The 21,780-nt window shown below is 44.8% G+C and overlaps 1 protein-coding gene across 3 annotated transcripts in view; it reads left to right on the top strand.

The window, feature by feature from the left end:
• Window positions 1-21,780, top strand: part of SLC38A3 (solute carrier family 38 member 3) — a 163,438-nt gene that overhangs the window by 83,154 nt on the left and 58,504 nt on the right. The window contains exon 1 of one of the 3 annotated variants that reach the window (XM_082214544.1): window positions 6,903-7,043. The exons of the other annotated variants lie outside the window; for them this stretch is intronic. The gene's annotated coding sequence lies outside the window, so the exon portion shown is untranslated. Of the gene's footprint in view, window positions 1-6,902; window positions 7,044-21,780 lie in introns of those variants that run through there. 3 annotated transcript variants of the gene reach the window in all.

Here is a 21,780-nt window from a genome sequence, read left to right as displayed (position 1 = left end):
TTCAGAAGGGACGTGTTTTATTTGTTGAATGCCTGATGAGCCTTTTGAAATTCTGCTGCTGCCTTAAAGAGAATCAAAGCCAATAGTATCCTCTCCGATTGTCATTTGACATGCTAGAGTATCCTGTAATACATGACACCGTTCATAATTAGGGAACTCCTCTATTCATGGCGGCTCTAGCTGTGGTCTCCAAACAGTTAATGTCTCTCTAGCACCTTTGGTTTACTTAAAACTGGATCTTGCACAACCGATCACAAGCGAGGTTTGTGACTCGGCTGTTAAGCTTGCAGCCTACCTTGAACTTGTGAAAAGCTTGGATGATGCTGATAATCTAGGTATTCTGGATAGTGCCAGTTTGATTGCTGCCACATTGTGCTGTTATTAGGAATTAACAGTTAGTGCACATCTTTTGCCAAAGACACACAGTACAAGAGCAGGGGTAACACGAGACAGAGCCAGGGCAGAGGAGCACAGGGACAGATCTTATGACTGCAAGTTACTGAATATTTAACACCTTAAGTCTGGGTGGTATTGAGGAGGAGACTCCTGTTGCTCCATAGTTATGCATTTTTTTTCTTTTTTAAAGTAAGTATTTCTTTTGCAGTAGCAATGCAGCTCCAAAGGAAGAAAGCAGAACAACCCTACCCAAACTGCAGCACACTGTTTTGAGCACAGAATGGCTTTTTGGAGAATTTACAAAAAACACATTTATTTGAAGCAAGTCTCATTGATTTCAGTGGGGCACAGTTTCAAATATACAGGAAGGGCTGAGCTGCATATCTTGTGTTAAGCTAGCCAAATGCAAATTTAAAATATGGTTTTACATTTTTTTTAAAAACAGAACCATTTTGTTAGATTTGAGCCGCCTCCTGTTATTTTAAGAATATTTCCTCTAGTAAAAGTAAACAATGTGAACTATGTTCTGTTATGCCAGGTAGTCTTGTGAACCTAAGAACATAAGCAGATCCATAAGCTGGACCAGGCCAATGGCCCATCTAGTCCAGCGTCCTGTTCTCACTGTGGCCAACCAGGTGCTTATGGAAAACCTGCAAGCAGGATCTGAGCACAATAACACTTTACCCTCCTGTAGTTTCCAGTAAGTCGAATTCAGAAGCATTTCTGCCTCTGACGGCTACTACCTCGTTCTATGCCATGCCATGATAATGCATTTTTGTGGGGAGGGGGAGAATATGCCTCTTCCCTCTATTGTGAATATAGCAAAGTGACTGGCAGATCTTAGGGAATTACTAAGGAACCATGAATATGCATCTCTAATAAAGTGTGGTATAGTGGTTGGTGTTCATGCAGGCCATATCCAGGTTCTGTGGGCAGCCCTGAATCATTGTATTTTAATATTCTCCTGGAAGCTGCCCAGACAGATGGGCGGGGTATAAATAATAACGAATTATTATTATTATTATTATTATTATTATTATTATTATTATTATTATTATTATTATTCCTTCTGTGTGAGGTTCCATAGAGTTCAATTTTATCCTCTATGCTGCTCTACGTGAAACTGTAGTATGTTGTCACCAGTATGCTGATGACACACAGCTCTGCTTCTTCTTTGCATCTGTAGGTGCAGCAGTGGATGTGCTGGATCAGTGCCTTGTCTTCAAAATGGACTGGATGAGAGCCAGTTAACTGAAGCTTAATCTGAACATGACTGAGGCACTGTTAGTGGGTGGGTCCCTAGACCAGATGTGGCCTGCTCTGGATGGGGTTGCACTCCTTTTGAATAGCTTAGGGATACTTCTGAACCCATAAGTGTTGCTTGGGGCTCAAGTGGCCTCAGTGGTATGGAGTGCCTTCCATCAGCTTCAGCTGGTGCCCAGCTAAATTCTGTTGCCTATGCTCTGGTATTACTGCAATGTGTTCTATGTGGGGCTGCCTTTGAAGACAGTTTGTAAATGTCAGGTTTCAGCAGCCCGAACACCAATTCTGGCTCAACTACACTAGCAGCCGATTAGTCTCCGGGCTCTATTCAGTGGTGGTTTATACCTATAAAGCTAACTTCCATATCTGAAAATTTAACCATGCTGGCAGGGGCTGATGGGAGCTTGAGTTCAACAATATCTAGAGGGCTACAGGTTCCCCAACCCTGATTTAAAAGATTTCTTCAGCAAAGCTTCTATGCAGTTTTTTTTTGGGGGGGGGGATGCTTTTTTTTAAGAAGTAGAAACATTTGTTTTAAAAATCATTACTCCCCCCCAAAAAAAGTAGCAATTCTCTCTCATCAAAAAATTTAATCCCACCAAATAATGAGACATGAATTTAAAATCATTTGAATGTAACACAGCCTGCAATATCTCGAGGACTAGGGCGATTTCCAGTTGTAGATTCAGCACTAAATGCAATGAAAAAGCACCATGTGAAAGAGCCACAAGGCATTCTGTTTATCTGAATGCCTCAGAGACACCTCAGATGTTTAGCTAACCCACCAATTGATAAATGGCAGTACATTACTCATTAACTACTTAGGTTTCATGGTCACACTGGGATCTTGACTTTAGATGACAACGATTTTCTGATTAAGGTTAGTTGAAAACCTGGGCTTACCCCATGATGTATTGTGTACAATACAAACATCGGTATTTGTATGGGTGACGTGGTAGCTCAATGTAAAAGATTAGTTATATAAGACTATTGTTGCATATAATTTCACCATGTTCACCTGCACAGCTACACTTTATGACATAGGTTGTCCTCATATGGAATTAAAATTAAAGTCAAGTTTTAACTACTGTATTTCAAAAAAAGAAAGTTAGAATTATAAATACACCGTGTTGCCAATGCTAAAAGTTATCACAGTGATCAAATTTGATCAAACCACAAACTATGTTTGCTGGGAATGTGCCTCCTGCTGTTTTGGCTACATTGCAGATTGCTGCATACCAACCACTCATTTGCATTTTTCTTTACAATGAATCTGTAGATTTATCTAGCTTTTTAGACTCTCTACCCATTCCTCTCATGTGTACATTAAATGTGTTCAGGAGAAGCAGGGCAGTGCCTGCTGAACCAAGTCCCAATACTGCTGTACCCCGCAGGCTCCAATCTCATTCTACCTAGAAAGTTATGAAAGGGGTGCACAAACAACTGCACATCAACAGGCTCTTCGTGGCCAACCAGAAGCTTTTTGGAAACCTACATGCCAGACCTGAGCTGCAAAGCACTCTCCCTTCTTGTCGTTTCCAGACACTGGTGTTCGGAGGCATACTTCAGAGACACTATGGCTAGTACTTGAATTTCTCAAATCTTCTTTGAATTTGTCTAATCATCCAAGATGGTGGCCATCATTGCCACTCTTTTACTTGTCCTGAATCCTCCTGTTTTCAGCTTCATTAGATGTCCATGAGTTCTAGTGTTATAGGAGAGGGCTATCCACTTTCTCCATGCCGCACAGTATAGTTTTATACACTTCCATCATGTCACCCCTTGCCTATCTTTCCTCTAAGCTGAAAACTCCCCAAAACTAAAAATTTGTAGGGGAGTTGCTCCATTCCCATGATCAACCTTACTGCCCTTGTCTGAACCTTTCCCATCTCTACAATTTCCTTTTTGAGGTTTGGCGACTAAAATGATACACAGTATTCCAAATGCAGGTCATACTATAGATTTGTATAATGACATTTCTGGTATAAATGATGTATAAATGCATAAGCTCTGTATTAATGGTAGCCCTTTGCTGGGGAAACTACAGTTCATTGAATATGCTTTAAATGTATAGTGTGGATCACATAAGAGCATGAAATATGAAGTTGAGTGTATGTAACCATGCATTAGCATGTGGTATTTGCATATAACACCCTATATGGGCTACTCTCAGCAGAATTGGACATATAGAAAGCAATATCCAGAAAAACAAAGGCACAAGGCTGAGTTTTTTTGCCTCAACATAATAACATAAAATGTCTTGTTTCTCTAATGCTGCATAGACATTTAGGATTTGAAACAATAAAAAAGCAAAATAATTCCAGGTGGACTTTAAAATATTTACAGTGTCTTTTGAATCAAATGCCTCTTCTTCAAGAGTAGCTTTATAAAACAGCCAGCTTTTCTGCTTTTTCCTGGCTCCAAACAGGCTATTCTCTAGACTATACCACCTACACTAACCACACTCCTTCTGTGGTAAGCTATTTGGACTGGCAGGGATCTGCACTTTTCTTCTGTGGCTTATGCAAGTGATGTATTTAACCAGGACACCTGGCATCCAAGAACATCCGGAAGAACCCACAGAGTTTGTAAACTGTGAATATGATTCAGAAAACCTAAGCATTTTCAGGTCCCACTGACCAACTGGAGTTTTAAAGCAGTCTTGCTGAAATCAACTGGACTTTAAAGTGCTTGTATTTTTAACATGTAACTTTATTATGCATATTTCTTGCAAGCCATATGTATGGGGTGTTAGGGGAGGGGTAGCACCTTTGGTGGGGGACACGTTGTGCTCCTTCTGAGATAGTTTGTCCATCTTTGCTCCCCACCCTGCACTTAGTTCTCACCTGTGGCTCCTAGAAGCTGTCAGCATGCGACAGCAGCCATACCCCAAGAACAGCTGGATAGCCAAAGAGCTATTGCATGCAATGACAGGCACCAGTGGATTGAGCGTACAATTCCAGTAGTGGACCCAACGGTCAAGAAGGTGGTTTCTGCAAATGCTGTAGAGAGAAGTGATGGGGCTCGTCAACCTGAGAAGGTAGCCAGCCCATCCAGGAGAAGGAAACTCTGGTCCTAAACCTCCACTGCCTTGCGTCTATACTCATCCAGGAGACACGTCGGGAGTAAACATCAAGGACAAAATCAGTACCTGTTGCCTTGTGGGACATCTTCAGCAAAAGAAGGAACTAAGGACTAAACCCTACACAAATCCCTAACACGGTTAGATGCCATTTTGTTCGACTCTTTCTGGGAACTCCTGGAGCCAAAAGTATTGCTCAGCGAGGGCAACCCAGGACCTCCATACACACTGCCCAAGCCTGCATCTTAGAGAGGTCACTTCAGTGCTGCTAACACAGCAAAAACAACACATGAGGCAGCAGTTATAAGTGACTGGTCTCTGCAGCTGCAGCAGATGCTGTGATTCTCCAGTGGTTTGACTTCACCCCTGAAGGCACACGCCACTGTTTCTCAAGCCAGACAGATGCCAACAATAACAATATATATTTGGAGACATTTTATGTCCATTTGTTTTTAACTTTTGATTTTATCAGTATTTTAATGAATATTTTATATTGTTTTATGTAAGCGGCTTAGGTTTCTGGTCAAGTAAGCAGCATATAAATGATGTTTTAAAAAAACCCCAAACCAACTTTGGCTGAATCACACATTATATTTTTAGCTTGTGCCAGCATTGTATATGCTAAATATGAAGACAATATGGGGTTTGCATTTCTTTCTTTATGAATTAATTATGCATGTGGACATTGAAAATGCCATTTCTGACCTGACTGATATAAGGAGTGTGAGAGAAAAACTCTCCGGTTCTGGCATCTTAAATGCACCTCATTTGGTGTATTTATATTGTTCAGATTATATCTTAATTGCCATCCATGAGAATAGTATTGAATCCAGAGGAAGCAAATGCCCTTGCAATCTTGCCATCAGAGGGTTGCAATCCTATGTACATAGTGTCCTGGGATTTCAAAGTAAATATGACTATCCTGTTACACAAGTCTATTTATGCAAATCCCTGTTTGCTGGCCTTAGTACGCTTTCTCAACGGCTCTCCTAGATTCAATGGACTTGCATCCGCATTGGTTCCCTTGGATGCACAAAGGCCCTAACCACACACTAGCACATGGCCGCCCCAAAGAATCTTGGGAACTGTAGTTTTTTAAGCATGCTGGGACCTATATGTCTGTGTTCTCAGGCCTCTTTGGGGGAAGCCATGTAAATACAGGGTAACAGTTGTGCTTTAGATCGCATAAAGCCCCCGTGAAGCGCTGCGTTCAGGGATCTGATGTCCAGGTAGTCTGACTACCAAGGTTGGTGCTTCTATGGCCTGGGATCCGGCTCTGGTTTCTCCCACTAAATTTAGATGATTAGAAGACCCAAAATTAGAAGACCCAGTGGCATTTAATCTACACTTTTCTTTTTGTCTGTCTTAATGAGCTGCGCCCCTTTAGACTGGGGGGGGGGGGTAGGGTGTCTACACAGCGGACGATTCATTTACACACATAGTATCAGGATTAAAAACGCAGCATTTCGCCATACCGAGGATGAGCTCATTCCCGGAGTTTAAGAGATTCACTCGGAGTTAAACCCCACGCTTTTCAAAGACGCTTCGTGGCGCTGCGATCCTCGACGCGCTCGTTTGAAAAATTACGTGTAAGGGTTAGATTGGACTGGGTATAGCGGCCTTTAAGAAATAAAAGAGGACTGGAAAAGTTGAATCTGTGTGGATTATGCTCGATATAAAACTACGTGCTCCAAGGAGACATTTGCAACTCGCCCTAGACTGGGATGAGAACTTCAAACTTTGGTGCTAAACACTCTTCCCTGGATCTGCGTCGAGACGGACCTTTCGGCCAAGAAACTTGTCTCGCAGCGAAGCGCCACCGCCTGCTCCCCAGTGATGGTCCGGAGTGAAAGCCTTCAGGATCGCGGCCGACTTTGCCGAAGTTCTGGCGTCTCCGCGCTCGGCCGAGAGAGGCACGCGGCCCGGCGGGGAAGGAAGCGAGGAGCGCCCTGGCGCGCTGCCCGCCTCTCCCGCCTCGTGCGCCTGTGCCCGGCTCCCTCGTGCGCCCAGGCTCCGGCGGCCCCCCTCGCTCTCTCCCGCCCTCGCCTGTGCCCCGTCCGAGGTGGACGCGGGAGGGGGGCAGCGTGACGCTTCTCCGAAAGCCGCGGAGATTGGAGGCCTCCGTGGGGGCGGTCCTGGTGCCTTTAATCTTCCCCTCCATTGGGGATTATTGGCGAGCACTGTAATCTGCCAGCCGTAGGGACGGACGCGCCGGAGCAACAGCCGCGGAATTGCCGAGCGAGCGCTGCAAACCGACAAGTTTGGCCGGCGCTGGACAGGACCTGGACTGCAGGACCAGCACGTAAGTCGCACGGAGCGGATCGGGAGGGACGGGGTGGATCCACAAGCCAAGGGTGCCTCACCTTTCTCCCGTTGCTATTTATAAAAGCCGCTATTCGGCGCCCCCGGGGTCGGGTCGGGTGGGCCAGCGCCTCGGCGGTGCGTTTCCAAAGGAACGCTCCAACTTTACGCAGCGGCGCTTTGCGAGCTTCCTCGCCGCTAGTCCCCGGCGGCCCCCGCCAGACCTTCCAGACGTCTTTAAATAGGGTTTCATCCTCGCTTTATTTTACTACAACGGCTAATACTTGCGTGGGTTGGGCTTACCGTGTCTTTGACGTACTCGCAGGAGTTCAGCGACGGAAGGAATCTTTCCGGACCGGACTGCTGGCAAATGGTATATCGTTGCAACGAGGAGCAAATCTTGCCATCAGCTCGCTCCTTCCCTCCGCCTCGGTTCAGAATAGGGGTTATAGTCTGTGGGGAGCGGATGTCTGGAAGAGCCCCCGCTGGGTCTTCTCTGGTCTCCTTTGGTGACCTTCTGTTGCTCCTTGCCGTGCCAAACAGTTATTTTTATTTATCTGGGACTTTTAAAAAAATGTTTTAGGTATTCAAATACTGTCTTTCATATGGTATCGCAAGGCAGTACACAATGGAAAAAAGTACACTTTCTCTCTCCCAAAACTTTTTCTAGTATTACTTTCAGCTCTTCCACCATCTTTTCTCAGCATCACAGACCTGAGCTAAGAAACACCTAACTTTTATGAGAAAAAGACAGTTGTAACTAGCCTCACACTTAGTTAATAATACTGTTAATATATTTCTGCAGTGTCTAATATATTTTTGAGGTGTTAGATTACAGTAAAAAATGAAGATGGAAAGAGCCATGCTTGTTTCATCTCTAGCATATGAGATTTGACAACCTGGTACAATGACAATGGAAAGATCCCGAGATCAGAGAGTAACAGTACTTTGTTCTTTACATCATCTTGAGACAATTCTGCACCCACACCATTCATCACACAGGGCATGATCACATCCATCTGCAGCCCAAATCATGTGGGCAGGTAGCACATCAGTGCACCTCTGTTGTGCAGCTTGACCCACAGGCACCATCTATTTGCACCAGTCCCCCTGTCATCTCCAGGTGGTGTTATGCCCTAGGAAGAGGAAAATATCTCAGCGTTCTCAGTTATAAACATTACTACTTAGGCTGCAAACTTTCCAAATTTGTGTTTTCTCTAAGAAATAGAAAACACTTACTCTTGTCCTCTGGGCTCAGAAAGCAGAATGGCCAGTGATGGTTTTGAGGCTATTTTCATGGGTTTTGCCTCTGGTGCCTCTGTAGGAGCAATGGTGGGGTTTTGCCTCTGCAGTCTGAGGAGGATTGCCATTTTACCTTTTCTGGTAGCCCCTTTAGTACTGTTTTTAGAAGGTTGAAGGGGGGAAGCCATAATTTGGCTAAAACTGAAAGGAGTGAGAAGAGAGAATTTCATTAAGGGCCCCCCTACCTCTCTTCCCATTTCATACTGAAGTGACAAGAATTGGACTAGGTTGCCTCTGGAGGTTCCTTCCAGGTGTATAGCTAAGAGGCAGTGCTGGGATATTTTCAGCAACTCTCTCCAGGCTGCCTTCATCTCAGTATCAGAATAAAATGGTATCAGTCTGCCTTACAGGATTGTTGTACGCAGGGCTTTTTTTCCAGCCAGAACTTGCTGGAACTCAGTTCTGGCACATCTCAGGTAGGCGCCAATGCCATTATAAGAGAACAAGGGAGAAGAATAGCACTAGTTGTAGGGATTACTGAGGTAATGTATGTGGAGCCTTCAGATATTTGGAATACATTTTAAGAATGTTGTGCTTATTCTGTAACTGTATTTGGAGAGAAAATATTAAATTCCAACTATTTTGCATATGGAAGGTTTATGATGTATGTTTTATATGCACACACATTTTCCCTCTCATAAAGCCCACTGTAAAGCTGTGTGAATTGTCCCAAATGGAACAGGACATGCTGATCTCATTACTAAGACTATTTTATTCATATTTGAACATAATTCACTGCTAATGGCAACATCTTGGAAATGCTGAATACTCAGAGTGGCTGGATTATCCAGGAGGATAAGAACTTGTCTGATGTTTGCTGTGTCCTGTGCATAAAGAAAACCCTCCACTTTTTCCGGCTTTAATTTTTAATTGGGCCGGGGAGTGACATATGTTTCCTAGCTCTGGAAACTGTTGCAGCCTAGATCAAATATCAGGACCTTCTGGTATAGACTTGAGCTGGACCGAGCCATGTGGAACTAGGGTAGTTTGGCATTCCACAGCCCTACGGAGCTTGTGTTTTGTTTGGGAGTATGAAAAGTCTCCGGTTTCAACTCCTTGTCGTTTGCGGCACAGTTTTACCACTGGCCTGTGAGGCCAAAGCTCTCACTTATGGCTGTAGGCTGTTTGCTGTGCTGTCTGTTTCTAGGAAAGGAGAAGCAGGAGAGCAGTCTGAGTAGAGAGGCTGGCTTTGGTAAGCAGTGGGACATGCCTATAGGAGAGTATTTATAGAGCTTGGCCTATTAGTGCGTTTTTGTGAATGCAGCAAGCACATTGCATTCTCTGGTGGGCTCCTCACTCCCACTCTCTGCTCATTTCTTCACCCGTGCACCCAGAATAAAGGCGTATCTAGATCTCTCTATGCAGAGCCAATATTTAACTGCTCTGTGTGGTCAGGGATGGCAGAGAAGGACCACTAAATTTACATCTGCAACAGCGTCACCTCCCAAAGTGACACACGTGGTAGAAAGCAGGCTGTCTTTTCTCTTGCATTCTGAATGGCTATAAACTTTGCTTTTCAAATTCAAATCTGCCATTCTCTCAACTTTGAGTACACGTCAAAATTGTGGGCTGAGGCTTTGATTTGTAACAAAACTGTGTTTTTAGCAAGTGAGCTGTTGCAAAGCTATGCTGCAAGCAGCTTTATACTATACAGTAGTACCTCGGGTTACATACGCTTCAGGTTACAGACTCCGCTAACCCATAAATAGTACCTCAGGTTAAGAACTTTGCTTCAGGATGAGAACAGAAATCGTGTAGCGGCGGCGCAGCAGCAGCGGGAGGCCCCATTAGCTAAAGCGGTGCTTCAGGTTAAGAACAGTTTCAGGTTAAGAATGGACCTCCGGAATGAATTAAGTACGTAACCACATGTGTGTGTGTGTGTGTGTGTGGAGGTTTTCAAGAGGCTTGGGTCAGCTTCTCCTTCTCTTCTGAACCTGGCATACATGTGCCGTTTGCTTTGCTATTTCTTGGTGCAGAGACTGGGACAGCTAAATTATATGCATAGCTGTCAACTTTCAGATTTGAAAATAAGGGATCAGCAGCCTCGAAAATAAGGGATCAGCAGCCTCACCTGTCCTGGGGACAGTCTACCAGATATCTAACAGTGGGATAGCAGTGGGAAGCAGGGGGAAACAGCGCTGGAATAAGGGAATTTCCCCCCAAAAAAGGGTTAGTGTGGAGTTGTCACTTTGTTACTTTCAGGTTCCCTTGTGCCTTTGACAAATGTACAGTTGGCAGAAATTCAGTGTGCACTACTGTTTCTGGTACAGGGGTGAAGTGATAGGGATTCAACTAACCTGTTGAATTTCTGCCTTTCATCCACTTGTTCTGTGTGTACACTATATGTTTAAAGCATATTTACAGCACAAAGAATTGCAGAGCTGCAATTCCCAGTATGCTTCACAAATGACAGTCAGGTGCCTTAATGTGGGGAAGTAATGTGCCTTAGATGTGCTGTAAAGGTATGCCACAGGAGCCCTACCAAATCAAATGGTGGCTCTCCAAAATAAAAAGGAATCAAGTTTTTTGTTTAAAGAAGAAGCTCCATCTACTGACCTACACACTTTCTGGACTGAAGAGATCTCTTTACAACTTCTTTCAAAGAACACCAGTAAGCAGCAGTTTTATATTGGCAAAGCAAGCTCCCAGTGCATCTCCATGCCTCAAGCTGATGGTCTAATGATTGCTGTTAGTGGGAAGCCCTGCATTGCTTCTAACATGGGGCCAAGATGCTCTTTATCTTGTCAAGGCTTTCATGGATATTTGTCCACTCTGCACCCAAACAAGGGCAGTGTTTGAAACTCGCATTCTTCTAGGCACATTTTGCGATAGGGAATTTCATTAGCACAAGCACTTTCTAAGCTCTGGGAACAGTACTGCACCTATGATTTCAGATTAAAACTGCAGAGTGGAAGGAAAGGAGGACCCTTTTCTGTCTCCCCACTTCCAGCTACTCTCTGAAGCAGGCTTCCTCAAACTCAGCCCTCAAGATGTTTTTGGCCTACAACTCCCATGATCCGTAGCTAGCAGGACCAGTGGCCAGGGATGATGGGAATTGTAGTCTCAAAACATCTGGAGGGCCGAGTTTAAGGAAGCTGTCTCTGAAGACTAGAGAAAAGACCCTCTTAAGAGTATTAGGGGGGTGGGCAGGGGAAGGACCAGGCCGTGTGAAAAATGAACATAATGTTTTAGCTGCAGTTCATTCATTTTCAGCTTTGTGTCCGTGTTATAAAAAAAGCACGCCTAGACATTCCATTGTTGGGCCGATAACCTAGGTTTAAGGTGACATTTAGCTGCTAGCTTTCATATCTCAGTTTCTAACACTGAACAAGGGCACAGTTGTTTGCTGTTGGAAACAATCAAAGGTTCATGTTGGAGGATAGGACGGTTATGGGTAATTTCAAGCGGCTCTTCCTGTGGCTTTTGTCATCTGATCATCTCAAAGAGCCTTGCGTTCATTCATTCCCTCTCACGTCATCCCATCCGGCAGGCATTGTTCCATATCCCCATTTCACTGGCAGGTACTGTGGTGTGGTGTGACAGGAACAAGCTAGGCAATGGTACAGGCAGGGCAAGGGACCTAGGCATCCTTGCTGCCTTCAATGTTGTATTCTCGTAATCACGAGGAGAAAAATAAAGGCCTTTCTCCACAGTTTAGTTTATGGCATAATAAATGGCACATTTGTTTCTCATTAGTTGCACACAGTCCACATGACACCCCTCAAGGTGACGTATGGCTTAGAGTGAATATGCCTCAATATTTTGTACCTGAGAAAATGCAGTGGATCCCTTTCCAGTTAGTGCATTAACTGACGCTGTACTTCATCAAGTATTTTGTGAGGCTGCTTCATTCTATGAACTTTCTCTATGTATTAGGTTAAGTTTTGGAGGCAGTGTGTCTGATGTATAACCACAGCACTGTAGCACTTCCCCAGTATTTACAACTCCAGCAGCAAGCATCACCAACAAGTCCATTCCCTCCTCTCCCATTGTTGAAAGTATGACATAATATTTCATAAACCCTTTCTGTGTTTTTAGATGTGATGTGCTTCCCCTCTCTAGCACTAGGGTGCATGTGTAGCCAGATTGTTTGAACATGTGTTGCAGCTGGAGGAGGGGCGGGGTAGAAGCACAACTTTCTCTGATCTATTAAGTATAAGTGAGAATTTTAAAAAAACTTTGACCACCATATGATGACTAAAAAGTAATTGGGATTAATTTTTTCCATACATGTATACCACGTTTATATGTGTTAAACATCAGGAACAAAATTCTGAGGGTACAAGCCGTTCAATCAGTGAAACAGACTTCCTATACCTATAACAAACTCAGTTGGTCTCTAAGGTGCTCCTGGAAGGAATTTTTAAATTTTGTTCCAACTATGGCAGACCAACATTGCTACTTATCTATAACTAGACTTCCTTGCAGGGAGTGATGGATTATCCTTCCTTTTGAAGTTTGTAAGTGGGGTTTAGATACCCACCTGTTGCAGTAGTGGGTTTCCTGCATTGGCAGGGAGTTGGACTAGATGACCTTTGAGGCCCCTTCCAAACCTGGGATTCTATATTAGGCTGTTAGATACATAAAAATTAAAAATAAAGATGGGTGGGTTGTTGTGGTAATTTTTTAAAAAATTGTGACTGAGGCTTGCTTTGACTGTTTTGTGAAAAGGCCCCCCTTTTTTACATAACAAAATTTATGTACTGCTTAATTTAAAAACCTCTAGGCAGTTTACATAAAATATTTATAAGAACATACCAGTAAAACCAACAGACATAATAAAGTCTAACGTAATAAAGTTAACAAAATATAAATAAAGCTTACACTTTAAATGCTATACTACTCAATGAACTCCTCTCCTATTCCGCAGCTTAGCCAAGACCAAGGTGCTTGGATATACAGCTTAATGCACTGAAAGTAATTTCACTTCCATCACCTCCAAAGGAATTCAGGACCCAGTTGGCGTTTTACATAGTACTTCAGAGTAATTCCTTCCAAGGGGGCAGCTGATCCCAGGATCCTCTGATGCTGTGCCGATGCACCAGGTCCTGAACTAACACCAGTATAATGTAATTGAAGTAGAAATCACAATAGCTAGAGGCAACCTAGTGATACCAGCAGACCCTCCCGTGGTATCATTCGCAACTCCTCCACGTTAAGCCTGCCTAGAAGGAACCCGTCAGCACGTGGCAGGAAATGTTCTGGTGGCATGTCCCTGTTCAGCCCACACCGCTACTACATACAAGGCCCAAGCCCGCTGTCAAGGTGAGCCCACAGCACTTCCCTTGCCAGCTGTCCATCGAGGTACGTTAGCAACTGCTGTCTGTAGCCACAAGCACTGCAGTGCTCCCCTCAGACCAAGGAGGCAAGGCAACAGCCTGCTAACAGCACCTTTGCCAGGAAAAAGCCTGGGCCGGGCAGGAAAGGAGAGGTTGTCATTCCAGTCACAAGCGTCAGCCAAGCAAGTGGGTAGGAAGAGGCCCAGACATGGAAGCCAGTTGACCACAGGCTTCTCAGGCAAATATTACAAGAGCCCTGATGAGTCAGACCAAAGGTTCATCTAGTCCAGCTTCCCATAGAGGCCAAGCCAATGCCTCTGGTAAACCCTAAGCAGGGCACGAATACCTCTCTGCCCATTGTCTCTCCCCATAAACTGTCATTCACTGGCATACCTCTGAAACCAGGAGGTTTCGTTTTTGGTTTCGCCAGAAGCGGCTTAGTCATGCTGCCCACATGACCCGGAAAAACTGTCTGTGGACAAACACTGGGTCACTCTGCCTATAGAGCGAGATGAGCGCCGCAACACCAGAGTTGTTCACGACTGGACTTAACTATCAGGGGTCCTTTACCTTTACCTATCTCCTCCTGAAGCCTCTTTTACTTAGCAGAGGTGACCATCTGGGCTCTTGTTCCATGGACTGACTTGTAAGGTGTGCTTGGAGAATGGGAGAAGCCTCCTCTAACACACTTGTTCATTTCCCAGCCATAACTTGCCTTTGAACTTCAAACAGATCTTCCAATCCCCCATGCTATCTGGGTGAAAAAGGAACAGGTCAGATGGCTACCCTGCTTCCTTCTCTATTGCCCTCCAGTCGATAACTCAGCGCATGATGGCCTTGCATCTTCTGCCTCGGTACCCTGGGAAGCCCTGTCATCCTATCGGGAGGTTTGTTTGTTTTCTTACAGCAGACCCTTGGAAATTGCTTCCCTCGCTGCAAGCACTCGTATAATGCTGGCGCAGAAGTAAACAATGCTTCACTTGCACCACACTTGAGCGGCACCTTTAACAGGAAGGAGTGCGCGTACACTGAGCAGCCACAGCAGCCCTTGAGGGCAAGGGCTGTCCTTGCATGGCAGAAAGGCAAAATCTCATTGCCCGCAGCATGCAGAATACTGCAGCTGGAAGCACATAAGCTGTGGAGCAAACAAACCAGTTCCCATTTGGACTATTTTCTTTGGCGGATGCATAATAAGTAAACCTCTTAGCTCACAAGATTGGTTTGTTTTCTCGGGGCATTGTTTTCAAAGCTGTATTATGCCTGGCAAGATAGTGAAGCAATGCATTGTACAGAATTGGGTGGCTGTGCGTGCATGTGCCCCCTCCCTGCTAGCTGTCAATTTTTTACCCAGATATATATTTCCTGTCACCTCCATTTCTTTCACCTCATTTTCTCTGCCAGAACTCAGTGGGCAATCCAATCAAAGGACATCTTTGGAGAGAATAATAATTTTAAGGCACTTTTAAAAAAATTCTTTAGGTTATCATAATGCCCCAAAGTGCAGTGCTCATGTTTTGTTTTTAGCACACGGCTGAATACTTTCTGCAAGCTCTGCTCCACTGAGCTCTCCCCATTGGCATGGGGAGCTACACGCACAGGAAGAGCTCATTTTCCAAAGGAGGAGGAGGTACAGTTTTAAAAACATCACCAACTGGGAGGGGATGCTGACACACAGAGGAGCGAACAGGATTTGCAGCAAAACTTTTGTGGATCCAGGACTGGGGTGAAATATTATTTCCATGTTTCGGGTGGAGCTTGGGCCTCCATGCAGTAGAAAATTTTGTTGTATCATTTGCATTCCGAGGCACAGGTCTGGGCTTTCCAGGTCCATGTCTGAGCTCTTTCCCCACAAAAATCTGATCTTTACTGCTGAAAACCCAAAGTGGCATGTGCTCTGATTCAACAGTGAAGGTCAGATCTTCCTGGGGGAAGTGGTGGGGAAGGGAACGCTCAGAGACAGACTGGGAAAGTGTGGACCTGTGCCTAGAAAGTGCGGGGGCAATAGGTAGGTGTGGGAAACTTCTCTTAAGAAGAACCTGCTGGATCAGGCCAGTGGCCCATCTTGTCCACTACCCTGTTCTCACAGTGGCCACCCAGATTCCTATGGGAAGGCCACAAGCAAGACCTGAGTGCAACAGTTCTCTCCCCACTTGTGATTCCCAGCATTCAGAGACGTACTGCCTCCTGAAGTGGAGGCAGAACATAGCCGCTGTGGCTCATAGCCATTGGTTCCTCATTACTCAAGATACGAGGCTAGAGACAACCAGCTTCCCAGACTTTATAGAACTACCTGGCAAATTGTTGCCTCTATTTGTACTGGTGAAGTAAAGCACAGCAGATACTTCTGTTTGCATGCATGCCGTCTTTTATCCCTCCCTGGTTAATAAATGCTGGAGCCATCTTAATGTGGAAGGCATTAAGCTATTTTCTTGGGTGCTTCCACGCTAGGGGTAGGATTCAGCTAAGTTGTTGCATGCATGGAACAAGGTCCACTCAACATAATAGGACTCGCCTCCCTCCCATGGCCTCTGTGCCCCCTGAATGTGCTCTGGAAGGTTGGGTGGAACTCCCAGAACTATGGTGGAACTAAGGACATCAGTAATTTCAGAAGAGATTTGGAATTAGGGTGCCCCACATTGTAGATCCCTAGTTATGGGGAGCAATGTTTTGTGTTCTTCCTCTTCTAAAGCCTTGATTTCTGTGCACACCCCAGTTGGTAGATGGCTTGAGCTTTTTCCAAAGGGCAAATTGGGACATGAGGAATGAGTTCCTGTTTCCATCTCAGCTCCCATAACTGGAGATGAACAACTGAATTGGAACAACGGTCCTGAGCAAAAGACAGGCCCTTCAGTTGACTTAGTATTTCAGTGTGGAAGTCACGCAACACACAGCAGAGTCATTAGCAGCAGACGGACGCCACTGTGGAACTGGGAGTCGCCAATGCAGGCCAAGGCCTAATTGCGTATTGTTTTCACTGTCAACTGAACATTGAGAATTTGAGTGGTGAAAGAAAGCATTTTGGAATGCTAGTCTTCAGAATAAAACCAGAGGAGGCATGGAAGGATAATGGACATTGAAGGTGGGTGTGGAGGAGACAGTGAAAAACGGCTGGACTCACTATGTGGGAGTTTACGTGACAGGTTCCATTCAAAAACAATAAATTATGACTCCCTTCCACCAGCAGTATTTTCTTAAACCCTGTGGGTGCATCTGTGTGTCTGTGCCACATACAACTTTATTTTATTTCCTTCTTTGTGGCTAGCTGCATTCATCATTTGTAGCCTTAAGAAAATGAATATTAACTGTTTTAATAAAGCCATAAGAGGCCCTTTGGTTTTCACTGAGTCTTTATGAGCAGAGCTCAGAATTTAATGGGGCTTGTTTCTGATCAAGGCTCCATAGAAATGGTTTTTGATTCCTCTTAGAGACCCTCTTGTCCTGCCCCTTTTTGTTAATCATTGCTGTTGTCCCTTTTTGTTCCCTCTCTGTGGAGTTCTATGGCCACTGTGGCTCAGGGTGCCAACACACCTCTTTCAAAGACCACCAGGGGCCTTCTCATAGTTGTGTGCATGACAGGTCCTCATGGCTTCTCCAGTACAACACTTCACTGATGGGAGAAACTACACCTGCCCAAATGCCCCCCCCAGCCAGTGAGCTATTAACAGGTCATAAGTAAGACCAAGCGCTAGCAGTGCTATTGGGGCATCCTCTACCTGAAATCTCCCTTGAAGCCGATGCAAAGATGCTTCTGGATCAAACCAGTGGCTCATCTAGTCCTGCCCCCTGTTTCCCACAGTGGCCAATCAGACGCAGAAGCAGGGCAGTGGAATTTGGATGCATTCAGGTCTGTTCCAAATCACCCCATTTAAGGTGCTTCCTGCCCCTTACCCACCTGCCTGCAAACAGGTTTCCAAATGTGTTTTAGCCTCTCCAAAACCAACATTTTAAACTTGGGGATATAAAGGAGTTTAGAAGGTAGTTTTAGAGTGGAACGGTAACAGGTGGGGAAATTGTTGAGCGCACACCCTCCCTCTGCCTTTTTTGCTTTGCAATGTACCCTCTTAAAGCTGCTTTTTCCCCCTTTGGCTTTTATGTGCTCATGCATGAGATGTGTAGCCCTGTCTTAAAATGGAGATCTGAAGAATCATAGTCCAACCCCCTGCCAAGCAGGAAACACCATCAGAGAACTCCTGACATATGGTTGTCAAGCCTCTGCTTAAAGACCTCCAAAGAAGGAGACTCCACCACACTCCTTGGCAGCAAATTCCATTGGCAGCGTCATGCTGGTGGTCAACAAAAGAGGTTTAAAGACTGTCTCAAGGCAAATCTTTAAAAATGAGATGCATGCTTTCTTCTTTCATACCTCTCAATGGCTCCATGCGGAGGCAAATCATTATAGCCGCAGCAGGCCAAGTGACCTCTGCTTTGAGATCAGGTGGCTGCCCATAAGTCTGTGTGTTAGGTCACTGAATAAGTCGAGAAAGAAGGAAAATATTGTCTTAATAATTTCCTTATTTGAGAGCAGGCTCTTTCTGCAACCTCTCATTTCTGATTCCCACCTCGCTTCTACTGAAACTCTTTGAAAACATGCCAAGAACCCCGATTTCTGTGTTTGTTTGTTTCTTTCTTTCTTGGCGCCTACTGACGTCAGCTTTACGCTTGACAAGCAAAGATTTCTGCAGCAAGGCACATGCCATCCAAATCACATTCAGGATGCTGGCAGGCCACAGGAGCTTAGCAAGCCATAATGATGGGCCAGCAAGTACCGTATCCCTAGGGCACTGGACTGGAATTCACAACCTTTGATTTCCTTTTCTCCCAAAGGTCACTAATTCAGTCTGCATAGATCCCACCCTTTGTATAATAGGGATTATACAACATCTTCTTGCTCGCCAGTGTCTACTGAGAACTACAAGTCCTTGATGGTCTGGGGACTGACCGCCTCCCTCTCGTAATTTATTTATCAAGTCACTAGACAGCAATTTTGAGTCGGCCATCGCTGCGGCTGGCAGTAACTCTTCCTTCTGTCTTCCTGATTGTCTGTGCCTTACTGCCAATACCTACCAAGGGGACATTGCATGACTTATTCTAGATTAGCCCATCTGTTTTTCAGTTCTAGGACCCAGTCCTGTTCCACAACAACTGAAGAGCACACACAGAGCGCACAAAGAGTTATTTTCTCTTGTAAGCCCAGTCAGCCCTCACTTGCTCAGGGCTAGGGAGAAGGGCACCCAGGCCCCGAATGTGTAGTATATTCAGCCAAATCCTAACTTCTTAGAAGAAAACTATAGCCGTTTTCATTGACACTTACTACATAGTGAGAAGGCATAGGAATGTAGCTGTAGGCAGGCTAGAGCCAACCCTGCCCTGCACCTTGCTTTGTAGAAATTAGACCCACAAGTCATCCGTGCCATTCCTTTAAAGCATATGGCTTCCCCCAAAGATTCCTAGGAACTGTCGTTTGTTGATGATTCTGGGAATTGTAGGTCTGAGAGGGATAAACTACAGTTCCCCTGATTCTTTGGGGGAAGCCATGACTGTTAAAATGCTAATAAGTGTACTTTAACTGTAAGGTGTGGCTGTGATGCAATACGCAACCATGCAAGTCCTGTTTTCCATCTACCACCAGTAGGAGTATGGGAATCTTTCCCACAGTTAGACTTTGGTGCAGATACCTCCTTGCATTGAGGGCCACTTTTACAATTTCATGCTTCTGTGTGAAGAGTTTTGTGAGACTGGCCATACATGTTTGTTTCCCCCCCCCCAGCCTGTCAGGAACCTAGTCCCTGTGTATATGAAATCATGGTGTGAGAACCAGCCTTTAGGTTCAAGTGTATGTCTGACATAAACAGAAAAGAGAAAAGGCATATATGACAAAGTCCCAAGCGCAGCTTAAATGTTGTCAGACGAAGGCTGCAATCCTGCACACTCTTGGGAACAAGTCCCCTAGTATTCAGTACTGAGTATGGAATCAAAGGATTGAGCTATGCCTGATCAGGGAGAGCGTTTCAAGGGCAGTGAGAGATAGTGGGAATGCACTGGGACAGGCACTGTAGAGGCATAGGAGCAAGTCATTGTGGACTAGGGATGTTGGAAGACAGCCATTTCTGTTCCACCCTGTATCAGTCTCAATCAGCGCTGCTTCCATTCAGTTTCTGCAAAATACTATATTATTTGTCTGCTATTTAATGTAAGCTATACAGCAAGCATACAACATGAGACTCTTAATCTTAGGGTCATGGGTTTGAGTCCCATGTTGGACAAAATATTTAGGAGATTTTGCAGGGGGGTTGGACTAGAGGATGACCCTTATGGTCCCTTCCAACTCTACGATTCTATAATTCTATTTACATAACTTAAGTCATTAATTGCGCTTGCAAATTATGTAACATTTGCAAACTTAAAAACGATGTATTTGCTTACCTGATTTCTGTTCCTGGCCACAGGTGAACATGCAAACTACAGCAAATTCTGCTTCCCTTTCACAGCAATTCTCTGACATCCCTAGTATGGACAGATATTGGGTCCAGAAGGATCTCTCACACAAACACACATATCTCTGCCCCACCAGTATCTCACCTGTTTTCCCTAAGGTAGAAAACATCACTCCTGAAATTTCCGTCAGTGAAATGTTTCTCTAATCTTTCCATCTACCTCACCAGCCATGATTCAACCTTAAGACAATGATAGACTAAGTGCAGGGTACAGCAAGCATACAGCTGGAAGGAAGGACAAAGGGACAGCGTAATTGCAGAGGCCTTGGCAGTGGAGAACTAATCGGTAGGATGTGCCCTGATGGCTTGAGGAAGGCAGCCACATGGCCACACACCATGTGAGAAGGGAGTTGTGCAGCGCTGAGGAGTGATGCCTCCATTCTAGATGCCAGGTTTGGTTGGTTTTAAATGCCCTGAGGGGCTTTCATTCGTAAAGAAATTTGAAATTTGATAGCCCAGTGACCAGACACAGTAGAGTTTTGGGCCTTGGGAGGGGGAAAATAATTTAATTGACATTGAGATGCACAGAAGGGTCCAACGTAGGAATGGAAAAGAATTAGGCAGTCTCAAATATATAGCTACTTCCACTTGCCCAACGTGGTACTAGATAAAACTACAAGAACAGTCCAAAGTCAAGGAGCCATTAGGTTCCAGTACCAAAAAGTTGATGGGAGGAGTAAAGTTTTGTAGTGGGAAGGTTAGAAATTCATGGAAATCGTCTGTGACCTGGTTTTGTATGTATCCTTAAGGGAACTCCGCTTCCAGTGCAGGAGAAGATCTTGAAACAGCAGCATCTCCTCTTCCTTCAGATGGAACTTTTGTGCTGTTCTAGCTATATTTTCTAATGGATTCCAAATTCCACAAATATGACCCTTTTGAGAAGGTATGAGGTTTCTAGGGCTGATTATCTAAATAGTTCCCTGTTGATCTGCGTATTGATGCCAGATACCTGGAGTTGGGGCTGACACAAGAAAAACTTTTATTTCCTTGTAGCAAAAGTTATTTCTGAGACGCTTTGTACACAGGATAAAGATCCAGGCTAAAAACAAATACGGTACACTGGCTCTGTACGTGGGATTTTCTGGGTTCAAATCCCTGCTGAACCACAAACTTTATAAAGCACTGTGCCAGACTATAACCCAGAGAATGCACATGCAGCTTACATTTCCCAGTGTCCCAGGAAGAGAGGCTGCTGTCTTCCTTCCCACCTTCACCTCAACTCTCTTGCCAGTTCTTCTCTCTGCTTGCTGAAATGTACAGTGCTGCAGGAATACTGCACAGCAGGCAGATGACAGGGCCAGGGAAGAAATGGATGGGGAAGGCTGCAGCCGTCTTTCTCCTGCTGCCCTGGGGGAATTTAAAGAGGCTACATAGATGTAAGTTCTCAGTTTCAGCCTGTCCACCTTGCTGGTAGTTAGGGGTCCACCACTTTTATGACAGGGTTCCTGTGCTTTTCACAGCTGCATTACAGACAGACAGACATTCAGCAGTTACTGTAGGCCTTGCCTGGGAGAGAAAGTGAATTGGAGTGGCTGGAGTGGCAATTGTACAGCGGCCTTGAAAGAAAGAAAAAATGTGGCAACTTTCCTTGCAGGTTTCAGGCAAGGCCCAAGTTTTGTGTTGTCCTGGTAGTATCTGTGGCTTCAAGAATAAACGTCCCCAG

The sequence above is a fragment of the Podarcis vaucheri genome (assembly GCF_965113315.1).
Source record: "Podarcis vaucheri genome assembly, chromosome: 2".
Classification (NCBI taxonomy): Eukaryota; Metazoa; Chordata; class Lepidosauria; order Squamata; family Lacertidae; genus Podarcis; species Podarcis vaucheri.
This window is presented reverse-complemented; position numbering and strand designations above follow the sequence as displayed.